The sequence below is a fragment of the Scardinius erythrophthalmus genome (genome assembly GCF_964197995.2).
Source record: "Scardinius erythrophthalmus genome assembly, chromosome: 6".
Classification (NCBI taxonomy): domain Eukaryota; kingdom Metazoa; phylum Chordata; class Actinopteri; order Cypriniformes; family Leuciscidae; genus Scardinius; species Scardinius erythrophthalmus.
In genome coordinates this window covers 25,849,879-25,864,740 of record NC_138226.1, presented here as the reverse complement: position 1 = coordinate 25,864,740, position 14,862 = coordinate 25,849,879, and the positions used below count along the sequence as shown (strand labels likewise).

Below are 14,862 nucleotides of genomic sequence, written 5' to 3'. Positions count from 1 at the left end.
GTTTTTTTGTAATTACATGACTCACTGGTAAAGGCTGTCAGATGAGTACGAAATCAATGTCAGTAGCCTTGAAGAAAAGCCGAGATGTTTTTAGTTCCTCAGATGCCGAAGAAGGAGCTTCCCACACAGCTTGCGCAAAGGTGTTGCATTTCTAATTGTTTAGGTTTAGATGGAAATAGAATCTGAAAGTATGTGCTGCTCCCGGGCCGGGCAGCCGTACTGTCCCACTGTGTGCTGTTTTTGGCGTCTGTTATTGCAGCCCTTGAGTTCAGCTGCTACGTAACGCCGACACGACCCAATCGCGTGGATCACTCTCTCTGGCACTAAATTTTGTTCAAACTTTACAGGGTTTCATTTATTAACATTAATCAACTTGAACTAAAAAAGAACAGTACTTTTACAGAATTTATTAAAATTAGGTCATGTTTATCTCAACATTTACTAATACATTTTAAATATCAAAAATTGTATTTGTTAACATAGAGTTAATGCTCTGTGGACTAACATGAAAAATATATTTTTTAAGTAACATTAACAAAGGTTAATAAATGCTGTACAAATGTAAAGTTGTATATAATTGTATAGTTAATGCATTAACTTATGTTAACAAATGAAACCTTGTTGTAAAGTGTTACCTGATTGTTTTTTATGCAACAAATGCATGAAAACTTTGGAAAAGGACCTTAGATATCTTAGATTAAATTTCTGATATTGTGATGAATATCAAATTCACGTCACAAATCAATACAGCAATTCACAATTAACATAAATCTTTCTGGAACCTCTTAAGATTGTGATTTTTTTCTTTCTCATCTTAAGAAGTCTTGCTCTTTCTTTGTTGATTTAACAGTTAAAATAAACATTGTCATAATTTTTAAAGGGTAAGTTCGGTATTTTACACTTAAAGCCCTGTTTACAGATCGTTTCTGATGAAATAGAACGGTTAAGATTAAAATTTGGACACATGCTGCTGTCCCGAGAATTTTAGGTTTCTTTCGTTTTCCCCCAAACCTCTAGAATGGGTGTATAGGTGCACTCGAACACTCCTTCATAAAACGCATTAAACTTTCGTTTACAAAGACGTGAAACTCACCGAGTGGTCAGGGGTGTTCACTGATATGCTCACACAAAAATCGCTGCAAAAGTTGCTTTCCAACAGGTTTTATAGTAGTTTTTGTCCAACTCCATTGACTTGTATTGAATGTGCTGTGTGGGGTACGGTATTACTCCGCCGCTTCTTCTTCTGCTTCTTCTGTGTATTCAATGAAATGCCAGCGGTTTGCTTGCAATTGGCAAAGGTGCATTATCGCCACCAACTGGGCTGGAGTGTCTATTATTCAAGCTCTCAACGGAGGAATCTACGGGTGTGAGACGTTTGGAAAAATAGATCCACAGTTTTACAACGAATGGTAAAACACCTGTTGGAAAGCATCTTTTGCAGCGATTTTTGTGTGAGCATATCAGTGAACATCCCTGACCACTCGGTGAGTTTCACGTCTTTGTAAACGAAAGTTTAATGCGTTTTATGAAGTATTGTTCCAGTGCACCTTTACACCCATTCTAGAGGTTTTGGGGAAAGCGAAAGAAACCTAAAATGCTCGGGACAGCAGCATGTGTCCAAATTTTAATCTTAACCGTTCTATTTCATCTGAAACGATCTGTAAACAGGGCTTTAAGTGTAAAATACCGAACTTACCCTTTAAGTAATTTGTTGAATTGACATTCATTTCACTGTATGAAAATATATTTTATCCAATATTGTTGCATAATTAAATCTTTTAAAAAAACACCAAGAATACCTAAGACCAAAAATATGTTTCTTATAATTTATGTATGTTTATAAATTTAACCGTAATAAACCAACACAGGTTCTAGCTTGTCTCTACTGAGTGACGGCTAAATCTGGAACTTTTTTTTACCCTATGTCATTTCCATATAAAATAGATAAAAATCTATTTAGTTTGACTTCCTGAGATGGATGAAGATTTTCTAAAATTGAATTATCTCTTGAAAAATAGTTTCTATTTTGTACTCTTGCCATTTATGGGGCACTACGGCCTGAAACAATGGAGGATCTCCAGGATCTCTAGGCTAAATTGGGGTCGGCCTATCCAAATGTCTCATTTTCAAGGGCCAGTCAGTGTGTCTGCCTATTATGCAGCTCTCTGGAGAGGGTGTGATATTTTTTCATCTATTCATAACATGTACAAACCAGATATCTTTGTTTCTATTTGGAAGAATGGCCTTTGGCTGACTCAGGAGCTCTTTCAAATGTAGATCCTGAAGTGCTGTTGACCTTAGCTGACTTATTCTACTGAATTCTGTTCCACCTTAACCTTTCATCACCATACAAACTGACTGTTCTGACTGTACTGGATTCTTGGAGATAAGAAAAGAGCAAGTGGGTACAGGAAGTGATGGAATGATGTCAGTACACCCACAGGAAAGCACGTAATGGAGGATTGTGGTGTGCTTTTATCTTCCAACTCAATGTCTCTCGCCTTCCTGTGCGTTATATTATATTATATCATATTATATTATTTTGTCCAATAAATGTATACATTTACACTGTTCTGGTTGCTTTCTTGCTGCAAATGAAAGCCCTCTACATCCTTTAACTGTATTAAATGTGTCCAGTGTAGCATGGCAAGTGATCTACATTTGAAAACAGTTCTGACCAGCTCTGGGACATTTTTGCATGAACTTAAAATTAGGCTCCGCGTTGCTGTCGATGAACTGCAGGTCATTGTGATGTGTACATGGGCACTTCTGCCAGCTTGGCCCATGTTCAATGCCCTGTGGGTTTACTTGAAAAGAGATTGGGCAACAGTATTGATTCATAGTGTGGCGCATTATGTCTCTGTGGATGAACACAAACCCCCCTGCTGTGTGTAAATGGAGTCTCAGCTGGACTGTCCTGCACCAGAATTGTCATCTATAATTTTATTCACTGTCCACTGCGGAAACCCCTCTTTCTTCTTGCTCATTAAATTTAATGGTAGCATCAGCTAGACTGCCTCTGATCTGTCTCTGTACCGTCACTGAATTAGAGCCCCTCGTATCTGTAAGTGCCCCGAGGCAGACAGTGTTGCCCCCTTTTATCTCAGCTAGAGTTTATACCTTAGCCATATCCCAGAGGTTAAATATATGGCCTTGACATAAGAGAGGCTTAGCTATGGTTTTGATATGGCTCCTGCTTCACTTTGTGTTGGACAATTTGTGACTTTAAAGCTAGTGAACCTAAAAAGTGATTTCCTGTGTTTCGGTTTGGTAAGGTTTGAAGCACTTGTTTGTATTTCGTGTGCATTATCAGGTGTGACCCTGTTACTGTGCAGCTGGGATTGGAAAACTGGAGCATCTGTGCTGGTTGTGACGTCTGGGGAATCGTTGGCAGACGCCACACCCTTCTGGGTCTTGAGATGTGTACAGGGGCTTCTAGACATGAGCGTAGGCCTATGAGGCTGCATGTCTTGCATAATGCTTGCATAAAGAGTTCCATTTAATATTTCAATTTGCATCCTTTATAAAGATCTTGCTTGGTGCTTTTGGCTGTGATTTTAGCAAGAAATTATCAGTTCGATGAACTGATCTGAGCTTGCATGTGCATCTAACCTCTATATCGCAGGAAGTCTAATGTAATCTGCAAACTAATTTGTTCATTTGGAGTTTGTTTAGGATCCTCTGCTCTTTCCCCTCCTGATTTTAATTGGCAGAGCTGTGTGTGAAGACTGTCCCATTGTGTGTGTTGCCAAGCCCGCGTAGGGAGTCTCTATGCATGTCTCCCGTTTTCAGCACTTAGTTGTGCGTGAATGATGACATTAGTGATGCTTTGTCACTCTGTTGCAGGATGTTAGGACCTTTTTTCTTTTTCCTCCTCCTCTTAACCCGGAGCTCTCTTACTAATGTGAACTGACCACGTGATAGACGAGACAAATGGTTGGAATACTTAGTCTAGCTTTGGTTCCAGTGTTTAATTTGGTCATGGGCAGGCAGCTGTTCTACAGCCAGACACCACAAACTATCCCCAGTCCAGTGGATTCCCATATTTAGTATCTACACCATTTGTTTTGCAGGATGTTTTGTTTATTGCAATAAGGTGGGATTGATATTTCTGTTATAAGGGTGGTTGTTGCTGAGAATATTGATTAGAATAGCTTCTGCCCATGGGTTTGTGGGTCCCTAGGTGAGATCATGGGGTGGAACTATGATTAAAAATGAATAGGATCATGAATACGAATGTGCAATTTGGAAACACAGCACTAAAATTAAACTAAAATGAACACACAAACTATTAATGCAATTTATTCCTGTTGGAAAAGCTGAATTTTAGCATCATTACTTCAGTCTTCAGTGTCACGTGATCCTTCAGAAATCATTCTAATATGCTCATTTGGTGCTCAAGAAACATTTATTATTATTATTATTATTATTATCAGTGTTTAAAAATCGTATCGCATATCAAATATCACATTTAACAAGTTATCATACATCACATTTTTATTCAGTGTCATGCAGCCATAATTTGAAGCATTAGGAACAAATTTCTGAACAAAAATCCCTGTATAGCTATTACTGTATTGATTTTCTTGTGAAGTAAAATTGTTATCGGTACAGGCAAAAATAGGCTATTTAGACTATCTACAATTCAACAGTATTACCCTCCTACACACACACACACACACACACACACACACACACACACACACACACACACACACCATTGATTAATGACCCGTATCCTGCTTGTGGAGACACAGGAAACAACCTCTTTTCATCTCTCCATAGCTTCTGTTTGAAAGGATCATCCTCTTTTCATTGTTTTCATCTTTTTTTTTGGCAAATGAACTACTTGTACATGCTCCCACCCAAACAAACCAAATGAATGGACATTTATCATCTGTAAAATATCATGGATCTATTGTCTTTTAAACCAAATTATAGCCTCATGTCAAGTTTTGTTGCGGTTCGTTCGCGTGTGAAGATGCTGTTAAATGATTTGTGTGTGTGTTTATGACTTCATGAGGTTGGACCATGGTCTCCCATGAGCCTCGCAGAGGCGTTTGACCAGGGAGAGTATTGGATGGCTCTTTGTTTATCCTGGTCTGAGATGAGGAAATGACAGGCAACAGAAGAATGGCAGATCTGACTCAGAAAATACACTTCTCCTACTATTAACTCACAAGGTTAATTTAGTACAGACTCTGGAACTCTGCAGTGGCATCAAGTTGGGAAACATTGACGATAGTTTCACAATAATGAGAGCAGTGAGAAGGGAACTGCACGGAGGATTTAGTGTTCTTCGTTCCAGGAAAGGAGCACTGAAATTCTTGCTTTTATGTAGCAAATAGTGCCATCTGTGCAAGTCTGCAGCAAATTTAAACCTGTAACTAGTTAAGAGTCAAAGTCCTGGACCGAATTAATTGACACATGGATTTCTTTATGCCTTCATTGTGAAAGCGGCAACATCACAGATTTCTGCTTTGCACTGCAAGTTTTGCACTTAGCGTAAAAACATTTTAACATGTGTTGTGTGACAACTTAATTGATTTGTTCACATTCTTCCTGTTCAGCTCCACTATCTGTCTGGTCACTATAAGGTTTTGTTTTGAGCTCTAGATGTTGCTTTGTGATTGAATGACTTGGTTCTGGATGTAATAAACAAAGGAGACTTTGTGGTGCCGCTGAAATATTATTTGACTCTGACTTTAATTTTATAAACATCTAATCGAGTGCATTCCGTAGGAAAATAAACTCCACATCTTCAAAGAGGATATGTTTTTCTCATACTGAATCCTGATTAACATACTGAATTAATGTATGATCAAAGAGTTTGGTTGATTTGGCACTTAATTTTGTTTACAGATATTGAGCTTGTGTGTGCATTTATTTAAAAAGCCCTTGACATTTATTAAAAATAAATTATCACTATTATCTTCCTGTGTTGATATATTTCCAATTGAAACAAAAGGTTTGAGCAGGGCATATTAATTAAATGCCTAGGCAATTGGTTGATTGATTGGTTGGTTGGTTGATTGATTGGTTGGTTTATTGGTTGGTTGGTTGATTGATTAGCTGATTATAGCCTGTGTTCACAGTTATAATGTAAATCATCGATATTTTTGGTCTGTTTTCCTGAAATAGAAAGTATTGCTTAACTTTAAATAGACAAACATTAATTTGATCAACTTTAAGGAGTACACAAGTATACGGACGACCTCAAAGCTAGCACATATGGACTAAAAACCACGAAATATTGATTTCATGGAGTATTTAAAAACATCCTCCACATACTGTATAGTAGCCATGAATAATCACACAACCCTTTGAAGTGTTTTCCAGAATTTGCTTGAGAAACACTGCGTCCTCAGTGTAATTCTGTCCAGGAACTATTTAATGGAAAAGTGCGGTCCAGTGACGGATATGTGATGGGTGTAACTCGGGTGGGAGCGAGACAGTTTTCATGTTCTGTCTTTAGATCAGAAAGGTCATGTAGACTGGCTACTGTTTTTACACAGGGCTTGTACATTACACAGCAATTGAACACAGCAATTACAGCGCATGGTTACGTAACGACTTCAGAGCCGCCCAGAGCAATGGCCAGTTTTATCTACCTCGTCTGTCTTCCTACAGTGGATTTCCAGTGTCATTTTTACTCTGGCTGTGATTTTATTAAGTTTATGAACAAAATTTTTCAATTTCTGAAATGTTTGCCCAAATAGAAGGCCTCTCGAGTAAGAAAGTCCTGTCTGCTAACACCAGCTGCCTCTGACTAGCAGTAGCAGTAGCAGTAGTGAATCATTAGTTCAACAATTTGTTTGTCATTGGTCATGAAATATGAATAGCCACAATTGAACCCAGTGAAAAAGGTTGTACACTTGGTCCTTGTCCAGATTTGAGCCTTGTACCCTTGATAAGAGTCTTTAAAATCACTCTGTCCCAACTTTTTCAAATCTTTTCTGAAAAAAACATTTTCCACTTCAAGGCTTTTAGTAACCATTCAGGGTTGATTTGATTTGATTTTAGTGGTAACTTTCTTAGGCATTCGTTTTGCTTCCATAATAATCCAATTTAGAATTAAATTGAACATTTCATAAAAATAAAAAATAATAAAAATATGTAGGGCAGAACTCGCTTTACTCATCAGGAATTGATTGGATCAGTGGATGATTGGATCAGTGGATCAGTGAAAAAAGTGGATGCTCCATACTAGAATAGAGCCGGGTCTGAATGAGACCTCCAAATGTCTTTCCGGAGGCTTTTTAAGCAGGCCATGGAGGCTAAAAGTCAGATTCATTGCTTCTTTTTCTTAGTCTTAAAATGCAAGTTATTACATTGATGACAAATTGGCATTTTAATGATAGCTTTTGACAAATATCTATAGGCCTGTGAGACATACTGAAGTCAGGATCTATCTAGCGTGTTACTGGAACTTGGAGCAGCTGATCTCATAGACTGGAATGTAGAGCTCACAAGAACGAGGCATCGAATGTAAACTTTTGCTGAGAGTGAAGAAAAAAATGTAGTGGAAATAATCATTCAGGCCCCGTGCAGTAAATGGAAAGGCAATCATGACTTTGTTTGTCAGACCTATTCAGTAGGACATATTCCATCAGTCTTGGATAAAATGCTCCCGCTGGAGAGGTCTTAAACATTTCCACCACACATCCTCAACTGGATTCTTGCTCTTTTTTTTCAGTCTCTTCTTTCACATTTCAATCTGTTTTTCCCCGAACACAACGTGGCACTCAGTCACATGCATACTTTTGTTTTTCAGTCTGTCTTGTAGAAGAAATGGCTGCTTTAATAATGCTTAAGGATATCAGTGCCATAGCAATGCTGTGGGATCAGTGGGAATACGGCCTATGATCGCTCCCATATGTAGGGATTGTGCCAGAAACAGTGACATTGGCTGAGTACCAGCATCCCTGTACCTCAGTGTGTCTGTTGTATGTGGTTTCTGACAACCTGCGCTGACTTGATTCAGATGATTTATGTTAGTCTGGGCCATCTGTTGAGCAGGAGACTGATTTTCACACTACCAGGACACCATGTGTCATGCACTTTATCCAACTTACCATTTGGAAAGCTGTTACGTCTGGTCTCATTTGTTGTGTGCTGTTGTTTTTCTAAATCTATTAATTTATTCAAAAATACCATAAAGTTCATTTCATACATGAATACAGCTCTTTTGTGATGGGAAGGTAATCCTGATATTTTTGGGGGGCATAAAGTAAAAAATGTCAGGGTGATAAATTTGAATGAAGTAAAGAAGGCTGGCCAAAGAATGAAATTCTGAAAAATAAAACCTTTTCATGGAAGTCTGGTGTAAAGATTGCATAATATTTTATTATTATTATTTCTTAGAGGAAATAATGAATTTTAAGAAAACTGCTTCACAGATTATTAGTATTTGAAGAACTTTTGTCCACCAAATCAGTCATGTGGTGCGACCAACACGCAAAAACCTAAAACAGGAAGTGACATCATTGAGAGGACCGCCTGCAGACCCTCATAAAAATGTGTGTCAAGATCAGTGTTATTTTAGGATTATTTATTTTAGTATTATTTATAGTATTGTTTTTTTTAATAATTAGTTTTAGTTATTTTGTTATATGCTTAGTTATTTTTAGTACCTTTTTGTAACTTCTAATTTTCATTTCTAATTTTCTTTAAAGTTTCCTAAGATTATTTTATTTTATTTTATTATTTTATTATGAACACTCTTGTCATTGACCCTACTTCAGCCTTTTTGGTTACATTTTGTGAATGTTCTCCAATGTTTATTTAGTCAACTTATCCCTGATCTCTGGTGATGACCTTTATAGTGCTGTCACTTGCTTTTATTTGCCCGTGAGAACCACAAACCTCTCTTAAGATTTGCTTTTCTATTTCGGGTCCCCTTCTAGATGCGTGTGTGTGTGTGTGTGGTGTCCACACACAGTGGTTTGCCAGGGGGACCTACCTTTGATACTGAAAAGAGATAAAACTCCTTTCTTCTTTTCCTCGTATTCTCTCTCCCCCATGTCTTTCTTTCTGTTTTTGTTTTGAACATTTATAAAGAGCCTACTCGAAGACAGTTTAATCGCAAATCCACTGTGCCCTTAACTTCAGTCTAAACATCGCCCTGGTAATGTTTATGTTGACTACGCAGAAGACTGTCTTGGGCTCATTGCCTTTGACACTCCTCGCTGACTCTCGGGAGTAATCACTAATCGCAAGAAAGAACGGAGATAAACAGGCAGGAAATGAGAGGAATGCAGGGAGGAAAAGCTTAATATTTTCAAACTTTGAATGTGTACCCAATAACCTCACTCTTCAACGGTTTTGCCCCCCAGTTTGATGTTTTTTGGTCTATTTTTGAGTATGGTTTTGTACGCAATCGAGAGAATGTGTTGTGTTTGTGTGTTTCCAAGCTCCCTCGTTCACATCTGGAATATTAAGCTGAGAGTTGGACTCTCTTGTTGATTAATTTTCATTTTTTCCTACGATGACTGAGGCCAGCTCGTCCTCACCACGAGTACATTTGTTTTTCTCTTCGTGATGAAGGCAGAGGGAATGAAGGAAAATCTGGATCTTATTTGAAGCAGTTTCTTTCTGCCTTGACGTTCTGCTTGTATCCTCACCACAGCTCAGCTGGAATCTGCCTCGTGCGAGGAGCTTACTGCGGTCGTGTCCCAAGTCACCCATCCCTGAGGATGACAGCTGTGCCGTAGTCGTAGTCGTGGGAAAACGCTCTTCAATGCTCCCCTATGTTTTACTGAGTGCACTGAACTTGAGTTGGTGGTGTGGTTTGGAGGAACATTTCCACTTGTGCTCCTCAAGGAAGTGGATGCTTCTTTGTAATTATGCCCAGGCATCATAGGGTTACTGTACTTTAGCCCAACAACAAACCAAATCGAATCCATCTCTGTATCTTTATTGCTCCTGAAGTTGGAGTGAATAAACCAGAGATCTGCAAACTGAAGCAGCCCCCAAGGACACAGAGCTCTGAGCTTTTGGAATATACCACATCTGTATCGGATGAATGCTGGACCTGTGAATAGAAAATACTCTCTAAATGCACTGATTATAGGGTTTTCTACTTTCATAACATTTTTTGACGTTTTTTATTTTAAGAACAGAAATGTATAGGGATTTAATATAAACCATCAGTTTGGGTCATGAATATTAATTAGGTGATGTAAAGTTATCCTGAAAGCTCTAACCGATCTGCTGAAAGCCAGGTAAGTGGAACTAGCCGATGTTGCATTATGCTGCTCTAACAATTTCTACAGAATTTAATCAGGTTTTACCATCACAGTTCAAACTTGCTATACATACTTCAGCGTCCATGGTAAACTGTGTATTTCTACATCATATGCGTGACCACTCGAATTATTTTCAAAAGCACAATCCTATTGGCAGGTCCAGCTTTTGGCAGGTCCTGTACCCGTCCTTTAGTTGTCTCTCTTAATGTTTTCTTTCTTTTTTCCGTTTGGCTTCTCATGTAAATTTCACCTCTGCTAGCTCATTGTTTCAGTAGTTGGGGTTGGATAAGGTTTGCATGGATGCAAAAGGGCAAGGATTGCTTGGATTGAGCCACGTGTCTGCAGTTTCTTCCAAGACTGTGAATTTTCATACATAGGTCATGTTTCAGGAAATTCATTGGCTGTTTTGGCATATAATTGGAAGCTTTCATGCACACTTGCTGTTAAAGCTGTTTGTTGCCTCCAAATGTCACATAAGGTAATGTTGATGATTTTAGAGGAATGCTTTTAATCAAATAAACCCACAGTTTTGGGGGAAATTCCACTTGAAAGTGAGGATCCCTATGCCACACTCACTAAGAAATGAGCACTCTGAAGGGTGCAGGGTAGTACTGACTAATTGGAAGTCACTGCCAATTTATTTTAACATGGCAGCAAATCCATGCTTATAACTGTTACAGTAAGTTATATATTTTTTTTTTGGATAAGTTAAAGGAACACTCCACCATTTTTTGAAATAGGGTTTATTCACCCTCTTTCCTACCCTATGCTAGCTTAGCATAATGAATGGAATCCTTTGTTGCCAGCTATAGCATGTCGTGAGTAAAAGTGATCCAAAAACAAAAAAAATACTTCTTGTGGCCTGCGTATTCACAACGAGTACAAATAGCAATGCAGATTAAGACTAGGCGATTTCCTAGGCAGATATTGACTTGGGACTATATTGGGGTGAAGCACACGCGAAGCACTGCTACATGGGCGCAGAGATATCACGCAACACCTGAAATCCCCCAACGTTGAGCCTGGTCATCGATGGCAGTACCTTGTCCCACTCGCCACAGCACAGACACTCTATTGCAGTTGACATAGGTTGGCATATTCACCCACACTCACACCACCAGTTCGTGTTGGCTCTCATCCTCACGTCCTCAGGCTGTTGAGCGATTCCATTCATTATGCTAAGCTAAGCTAGCGCCGGCACTGCCAAACTAAAACAATACATGCACTGAGACAAAAATGCGTTTGCCCACCTATCTAAATGTAGGAAAGACGGTGAATAAGCCCTATTTCAAAAAACGGTGGAGTGTTCCTTTAATGCTAATGATGATTTCTTTAAATTCAAATTCATCTAAAATTTTCACTGTGTGATGTTTGATACAAACAAGTAGGTACAAGTAGCATCAATCATTCGGAATTCACCCTTTTTATTGATCTATTTAGCTGGTTTTTATGTTCTGGTCATGGAATTGTAGGAAACGCCTTCAACATGATTGAAACTGTTACTATTGTTATTGTTACTATTACTACTTGTTACTATTTTTGAAAGAAATCTCTTATGCTCACCAAGGCTGCATATATTTGATTAAAAATACAGTAAAACTGTACTACTGTTAAATATAATTACAATTTAAAATAACTCTTTTTCTATTTGAATATATTTTAAAATGTAATTTATTCCTATGATGTAAAGCTGAATTTTCAGCATCAATACTCCAGTCTTCAGTGTCACATGATCCTTCAGAAATCATTCTAATATGCTGACTTGCTGCTCAAGAAACATTTCTTATCAATGTTGAAAAGAGTTGTGTTGTTTAATATTTTTGTGGAAACCATGATGCATTTTTTTTAGAAATATTAATTTCTTTCAGACAGAAAGAAAATCTTACTGACCCCAAACTTTTGAATGGTATCCTCTGCTTGTTGATTTATACCCATGTAACCCGTTTGTGGACTCTGTTTAGAACTGTGAGTATGTACGGTCATTTGATGCACTCACAGGTGATGAATGTGGTGATGCATTGATGAGCTGCAGTCTGTGTTTTTTGTCAGTGTATCTGTGCTTTTCCTGGCTTTACCATACTCTCATTAATAACACACACACTTTCTTTCTATGAGTTCGGCCATGTGTTGTGTGAAGAATGTACAGGGGTCACAACCCCACTTCAAAGCCTTCTTGCATCCATTTTTAACAGGCTGCTTTAGAGTAGACTAACTCTGAGCTTAAAGCCTCTGACAGGCCCAAACTCCCCAGCAATGCACTTTAAATTACATTATTATGCTTTCACTGTTGGACTTGATAATGGTGTAAAATGATGCTTAGTGTCTTTAGCATTCCCAGTTTAAAAGTTATGCCAGACACCAGGGTTTCATGGGCCGCTTTTATCACACATACTGACCTCTGACCCAGAGATCAAAGATTATAAGGTCAGGCAGTGGGAAGCACAATTCACACAGTTGTTGTCTATTTGCAAACAGCGTGAAGTTAGGATCATGGGAAAGACAGATCATCTGAGAATACAAGCATATCTGGCTGTTGTAACATTTAGAAGAGTTGTTAAAAAATGCTAGTATATATATATATATATATATATATATATATATATATATATATATATATAAATAAATAACGTTATATTACATTAATACATTGGCTGGATCCCAAATGACACACTTCATGTAGACTCGCAGTCTCATAGCCTTAAATTGCACGTGCAAGTGTACGAGTCCGTAGAGTGTCTCATTTGGCATTTCAGCGCTCAGAAGTGTGCTCGCGAGCGCCACCTTTGTGTCTTCGATTTAAAATGTTCACTTTCACACACTCTACACGAGTTACCTACTCAGGAATCATTGCGAACGCCCAATCAGATAAATGAGGGGAGGAGTTTTGTGGCTGTTTGACTTTTGGTGGCATGATGTCATCAAGCCTGTCCCAAAATACACTCTTGCGTGCCCTCATGGACTCGAGGCCAGAGCCCCTTAGGTCTGCACTCCCTGACGTCACCAAGTGTGAACTCGAAAAAGGTTCACAAGGCCGGAGTGTGCCATTTGGGATCCAGCCATGTTATTTTTTTATGCTTAGTTACTTTCCAAGATTATTTTCCAAGATTATCATAATAGCAAGTTTGTGGTGATTGTACTTGTGGACTAAAATTTAAGATAACTTAAAATTATTTGATTAAAAATAATATATATATACAGTATATTTTTGTTTTCCTTCAGTGACCATTGTTATTATTGAATCCTCCAAAATCAGAAAATTAGTTGTGGTTAATTTACCTGTAACGACACTTCCAGTTTCTGTTAACAATATAGTTCATATATATGACTCTTCTAGTTCTGTTAATATTATGTTATATAGAGGACCTTCAGACATTGTATTGGACACTGGGTGGCCTTTGAGTCAAAAAACAAACAACTGTGATGGTCTCATTGGTCTGTCGTGGGTCATCTGATTTTCTGCCATCCATTGGTGTCAGACTGCATCACTGAGTAAATACACTGGTATTTTCAGCACGTTACAGCACATCTGTGGAGCTGCCCAACAGTTATCACCATTAAAATTCATTCTTTAGGATTTAGCTGCTCATTTATCAGGGTTCTTAGGAAATCCACATCTCAGATAAATGCTGGATTCCTCTGGCACTCCTCTGGTAGGTTGGTTGGTTATGAAGTGGCAGCTTTGGGTGGAGATTTGTGCTTGTGCTATTCCATGTTTTTTGACCTAGGATCAGTTAAGAATTTGATGGGCTGTTAGTTACATAATCTAAAATGTCATTGAGCGCAATGAATCACAAATTTTGATGAACTGCTTTAGGGAGTGTGTGTTTGTTGTGACATGGTATAAGTTTGGCGTGGCTCTCATCTTGAGGGATGTCTTACACAACAAGTCACGAGGGGGATGAGGAATCCATTACATCCTGCACACTTCCTGTTCACATCAGTCTGTCCTCCTACACACATGCACAGCAACATGCACTTTGTTTCCATTGCTGTTTATATGTAACTTCTAAACTGCCAATCATTATAATTATTTGTTTATTTTTTTTCCACTTAACTAAATATGTTTGCTAAGCTGGTAACACTAATAATACTGCTCATACTTTCAGTAGTTTGGTGCAAATTTAAAAAGTTTTACAAATTTAGAATTCAAATTGTGTTTTTGTGTTCCGTCATCTAAATGGTGACACTCACATGAGATAAAGACTGTACTCGTATGTATTATGTCGATTTTTTTTTTTTAATTATTCCAAAAACTATTCTATTTTAATGATGTAGAGTGCGAGTCACCCCCTCAATGTATTACACAATGTTGAATTTGATGTGTGGACCTGTGGTGCTCCACTAAACGTCATAGAGAATCCTTGCACTCATTGGCTACCATGTCTATAGACACGCTAGTAATGCTATGTTGTTTGGTGATGCGAAGAGCTAAAATTAGACAATCACAAACACTTATTATTGTGCTTTACCAATGGAAAATCAGTACCTGTATGGCCGAAGAAATAGAACATATCTGAAGCCAGACAGAAAGACAAAAAAACGACTGTAAGCATTGGTACGACATACACAAGGTGGAAAGATTTGATGATAGAGAAAATCTTGAGTGGTGATGCCC

The 14,862-nt window shown here is 38.2% G+C and overlaps 1 protein-coding gene across 4 annotated transcripts in view; it reads left to right on the top strand.

Annotated features, from left to right (window-relative positions):
* Positions 1–14,862, top strand: part of raph1a (Ras association (RalGDS/AF-6) and pleckstrin homology domains 1a) — a 72,769-nt gene that overhangs the window by 23,557 nt on the left and 34,350 nt on the right. Inside the window, exon 1 of one of the 4 annotated variants that reach the window (XM_081368337.1) lies at positions 10,091–10,223. The exons of the other annotated variants lie outside the window; for them this stretch is intronic. The gene's annotated coding sequence lies outside the window, so the exon portion shown is untranslated. Of the gene's footprint in view, positions 1–10,090; positions 10,224–14,862 lie in introns of those variants that run through there. 4 annotated transcript variants of the gene reach the window in all.